This window comes from Lissotriton vulgaris, chromosome 3_1, assembly GCF_964263255.1.
Source record: "Lissotriton vulgaris chromosome 3_1, aLisVul1.2, whole genome shotgun sequence".
Lineage (NCBI taxonomy): Eukaryota > Metazoa > Chordata > Amphibia > Caudata > Salamandridae > Lissotriton > Lissotriton vulgaris.
Genome location: NC_141689.1, coordinates 739145100 through 739151099, shown reverse-complemented (window position 1 = coordinate 739151099; position 6000 = coordinate 739145100).

Genomic DNA, 6000 nt, shown 5'->3' with positions numbered 1-6000 from the left:
AGCAACAAGGACGCCTTCAAAAGCGCCATCCGTACTCACCACCAACTGATCCGAAAAGCCAAGAAAACAGCATTCAAGGATCGACTTGACAACAACGCCCACAACAGCAAGGAACTTTTCAACATCGTCAAGGAATTTTCCAACCCCTCGGCCAACTCCAACGACATCACCCCCTCTCAAACCCTCTGCGACTCCCTAGCCTCTTTTTTCCACAACAAGATTGCTGACATCCACAACAGCTTTGACAACCAACCCGGAAGCCAACCCACCCTACCATCAGCTGACCATCTTCCCCCCGTTAACACCCTTAACGCCTGGAACCCAATCTCCACTGAGGACACCATCCGCCTGATGAATTCCATCCACTCTGGATCCCCCACAGACCCATGCCCTCACCACATCTTCAACAAAGCAGACTCCGTCATAGCTCCGCACCTCCGAGACGTCATCAACTGCTCCTTCAACTCCGCTACCTTCCCAGAAGACTGGAAACACGCTGAACTTACCGCCCTTCTGAAGAAACCAACAGCAGACCCCACCGAACTCAAAAACTACCGCCCCATCTCGCTTCTTCCATTCCCGGCCAAAGTCATCGAGAAAGCCGTCAACAACCAGCTCGCCACCTTCCTCGAAGCCAACAAATCACTCGACCCCTCACAATCTGGCTTCCGAGCAAAACACAGCACTGAGACCGCCCTCATCGCAGCAACAGACGACATTCGAACTCTACTGGACAATGGAGACACAGTCGCCCTCATCCTCCTCGACCTCTCTGCAGCCTTCGACACAGTCTGCCACAGCACCCTTTTACAACGCCTCAGAAACACCGGAATCCAAGGAAAGGCACTGGAATGGATCACCTCGTTCCTCACCGGAAGAACCCAGAGAGTCCGCCTCCCACCATTCAAGTCCAAGGCCTCTGAAATCATCTGCGGCGTACCACAAGGATCCTCACTCAGTCCCACCCTCTTCAACGTATACATGAGCCCCCTCGCGGCCATCGCCCGCCAACACAACCTCAACATCATCTCTTACGCGGATGACACTCAACTGATCCTATCTCTCACCAAGGACCCCAGCACCGCCAAAACTAACCTACACAAGGGAATGAAAGAAGTCGCCGAATGGATGAAACAAAGCCGTCTGAAACTGAACTCAGACAAAACAGAAGTCCTCATCTTAGGTAAATCCCCCTCTGCATGGGACGACTCTTGGTGGCCGGAAGCCCTCGGAAAAGCACCCATCCCGACAGACCACGCACGGAACCTAGGCGTCATCCTGGATTCTTCACTCTCAATGAACAGACAAGTCAGCGCCGTATCCTCTTCCTGCTTTAACATTCTCCGCATGCTCAGAAAAACATTTCGCTGGATCCCCTCCGAAACAAGGAAAACAGTCACCCACGCTCTGGTCACGAGCCGACTGGACTACGGAAACACCCTCTACGCAGGTACTACCGCAAAACTCCAGAAGAAACTACAACGAATCCAAAACGCCTCAGCCAGGCTCATATTAGACATCCCACGCAACGAACACATCTCCGGTCACCTTAAAGACCTCCACTGGCTACCCGTCAATAAGAGGATTACTTTCCGACTGCTTACCCACGCACACAAATCACTCTACGACATCGGACCAGAGTGCCTCAACTCTCGACTGTCCTTTTATACCCCCTCCCGCCAACTTCGCTCTTCCAGCCAAGCCTTCGCCACTGTACCTCGCATCAACAAGACCTCCATGGGAGGCAGATCCTTCTCATACCTGGCTGCCAAAACATGGAACTCACTCCCAGCTTACCTTCGCCTCACCCAGAATCACCTAGCTTTCAGAAAGCAGCTTAAAACGTGGATATTTGACAAATAATCCTCCTCCCCTTCCTAAGCGCCTTGAAACCCTCTGGGTATGTAGTGCGCTATATAAATGTTATGACTTGACTTGACTTGCATTCGTGAGTTAGTCACAACTAAGTCAAGAATGGGACAAAAACTACCCATAGGAACTTTTTTTTTGTGAACCAGGCATGGAATTTCAAGAGCAACTCGTGTCTAAAACACGTGCAAGGTACATCTAGTCATAGAAAAAAACTTTGTAAATCGAAGCCTAGATAGGAAAGTCTCACTATGTCCTCTTCTAAGAATTCAGGAAATAATTCACATTTCTTTTAATGTTTTTAAAAAAAATCTAAGAAAGCTAAAATAGTCATTACGCTCTATCCATTTAAACAACATAAAATAGTGCGCACTGGCAAGAAGTGCACTCGGCCCATTGCTTGGAAACGATGCGATTTTCTTGACAGATAACAATTTTCCTTTGAGACCTGTATCACCTTTCTCCCGCATGATGACAAACTGTGTTTGATTCTTCCGCAGGTAGATTTATGAAGGGGATAACCTTACCCACGATGCCAGAGCCTTCATAAATCTGCCATAAGGTTTCTGCAAAAGGTCTTGGAAGATGGGTTGCGTTTTGAAAAAAAAAGAAATCCATTGAGCATTAACTATTATAACCTGAACTGCAAAGTTTAGGAGAGCCCTGCCTTTTAGTATGGCTTCCCTTTTCACCTCCATCTTTCTCTGAACTTTTAATGTTGCATCCTGCCTGGTAGCAATTCTTGCTTGACATGTGTCACTAAAGCATAGAAATCATTATTCAATTTTTAAATATTCAAGACAACTGTATGATTCCGCGAAAATCACCATCATACAAAACTACAGCGGTCAGAAACAGGTCGTCCACCAGTATGAGAGCTTATATGCAAGCACTAGCAGTGACAATTGTTTTGGCTTTTGAATGGAGAGTTATTTTTAAAGTTTAAACAAAATGTACTAACCACACTGACATCACCAATGCATGAGCAGAACAGGTACCACATGAGCATCATCAGCACAAGCTTCCATATACACACACAAATTAGATTTCAGCAGTGCAAGCTTCACTTATGCACACCGACTAGGAAATCACGGTCGTCAGCAACGCTATTTTGGCCAGACAATAAGAACGACTGTGACCCCTTAACCATGGTGAAATATTGACAATCAGTAAACAGCACATAATGCAAGACCTGAGTTAAACTCATCTGACATGATAACTGGATCTCTGCTTTGTGCTGGGCGGGATCGTGTGATACTCTACACTGTAATGTATCATTAATGCTCCGATAAAAAGACCAGGACAGAAACTAGGCCACGACATCAAAATAAAAGTGAATTAGATAGCTAAAATGCAGCCCATGTTTACAAACTGTTGCAGTTTTGAACACGATGTATAAATATTTTGCGAAGTAGGGAAGACTGCATGGATTTGAGCTTTCTATAGGCAATGTTTATTTTATTAAAAGGGTAATTATCAATAAAAACCGGCCATGCAGACCATAAAGGGAGAGCGAGATGGGGCAGAAGTTCTTGAGGTCTGTGGGGTCCGGGTGGGTTTCTTCAGGAGGGCGCTGATCTCTGCATGTTTCCAGCTCTCCAGAAAGGTGGCAAATGCGAAGGAGATGTTAATGTTCCGGAGTTGGGGTGCGATGATGGAGTCGGCTTTGTTAAAGATGTGGTGTGGGCAGGGGTTGGCTGGGGAGCCGGAGTGGATGGTATTCATCACGTGGGTGGTGTCTTCAGTGCTGACGGAGGTCCAGGTGCAGAGGGTGGTGGTCGAGGCGTTGGTTCGGTGGTTGGGTGCATGGTCCGGGCGCCGAAGCTGTTGTGTATGTCAGTGATCTTGTGGTGGAAGAACGAGGCAAGTGAGTCGCAGAGGTCTTGCGAGGGTGTGATGTCGTTGTTGCTGGCGCTGGGGTTGGAGAGCTCTTTAACGATGCTGAAGAGTTCCTTGCTGTTGTGGGTGTTGTTGTCCTGTTGTTATCTGAATGCTGTCCTTTTGGTGGTGCGGATCAATCAGCTGGTGGTGTTTGCGGATGGCGTTCTTGAGGGCTATCCTGTTTCCTGTTGACTGGTCGTGCCGCCAGGTTTTCTCGAGGGTACGGTAGGATTTCTTGGAGTTTTTGAGGTCGTTGGTGAACCACAAGACTTTCTTGCTGCCGGGTCTGCTGGGAGGAATCTTCAGTGGTGCAAGGGCATCGGAGCAGTTGGTGAGCCACTGTGTGAGTTTGCGGGCTGCTTCGTTGGAGTCGGTAGTGTTGGTGGGAGGGTTCTGGCTCAGGGAGATGGTGAGCTGGTCGGCGGTGATCTTACTCCAGCATCTTTGGGGAGCCTGTTGCGGGTGGTGGTGGGTCGTGGTTTTCCTGAAGTTGAAGTGGACGCAGCTGTGATCTGTCCAGTGTAGTCCGGTGGAGTGGCTGAAGGAGATGTGGTTGCTGGAGGAGAAGACTGGGTCAAGAGTGTGGCCGGCGTAGTGGGTAGGGGTGCTCATCAGTTGCTTGAGTCCGAGGTTGTCGAGGTTGTACAGCAGGGTGGTGGTGTTGTTATCATTGTTGTTTTCCAGGTGGAAGTTGAGGTCCCCTAGGAGGATGTAGTCTGAGGAGGTGAGGGCAAGCGGGCTGATGAAGTCTGGGATGGCTTCGCTGAATTGTGTGCGTGGTCCTGGGGGTCTGTAGATGAGAGTACCTCTGAGGGTGGTCTTGGGGTCGGTGGAAGTGAAGGTGCTCGGCGGCGGTGGGGGTGTCGTCGAAGTTGGTCGTGATGCGGATGGTGTTTTTGTGGACGATGGCGATGCCTCCTCCGGTTTGATTGACGCGGTCCCTCCGGGCGATCTTGTAGCCATCCGGGATGGCTATGGCGATGTCGGGGGCTGAGGAGGCGTTCATCCAGGTTTCTGTGACGTCCAGCGCTGTTGTGTCGAGGAGGTTACAGAGTTCGACGGCGTGCTTGTGGACAGAGCTGGTGTTGAGCAGGATGCACTTGAGGTGGTTGTTGCTGGTGTCTGGCCTGGCGTGTGCGGTGCCTGTCCGGAGGCAGGTGAATTTGTAGGCTTGGCAGGTGAAGGGTCCATGGGTGCGTTTCGGGGTGGCTCAGTGGCAGGCAGGGGTCCGTCTGGTGTTGAGTGCGTGGAGGGTGGCGTGTCGGAATTCAGTCGGGTGGGCTGGCATCGTCTAGGGCCAGGGGTCCAGGCGCAGACCTTCGGAGCACCAGCGGCGCGGCCGCTGCGAGCGTCCGCTGCACGGATTCCATATGAGAGGGAGAGGGAGGGAGAAGCAGCTGGGAGGCGGGAGAAGGGCGGCCAATGGGAAGTGGGGGGCGGGGCCGCAGGGGACGCGAGCGGCGGGAAAGGTGGCACAGGAGGCAAGAGGGGGCAGGGGGGAAGAGACGGGCACAGCGGCACAAATCAACAATAAAAATAGCAAGGGGCACAAAGTAAAAGAGGGGGAAGTGTAAAGAAACAGTCAAACAAGTGCAGCAATTTGTGGAAGAGATCTGAAAATAACTTGGCCCGCCGAGCCAAGGCAATGTAATAGAATACTTTTTTTTCTTTCGGAATCCATTCTTTCCCCACAATGGCCTTCATATATGTCAAAAAATTCCTCTTTCCACCTTGACCATGGCATAGGTGGATCACCATTGACGTGCAGGAATTTTGCAGGAGGATCAAATTGCATATTGTATAATTACTCAAGGTATTGTGGTATGGAAATAAAACAAATGATGGTAGCATAGGAAGGTAAAAATAAACCTTAGTATTTAAATCCAGAAAATGGTCTGAAACATTTCATAGAGTCATTAAGAAAAAAATCTGTAATTTTTGATTTACTGAGCAGTTGAATTAAATTGTTTCTATGTAATATAGTAAATTGAGGTTAAACTAGGTGAAATAGTTGAAAACAAATCGATGCTTATCGAAATGCGCACTTACTTTAGACTTTGGTGCTTTTTTGTAATCAAAAACAAGAGTCCTTGCAGAATATGCCTTAAATATTACGAACGCCATTAACTTATCTTGTTCAGCATAGGAAACCATGGAAACCGATAGTTTCAAGATGGCGGCAGTGTGCATGACGTCTTACGTCATGTCGTGGCTACGCTATGCTTGCTTTCAGCATTATGCCATACCAGA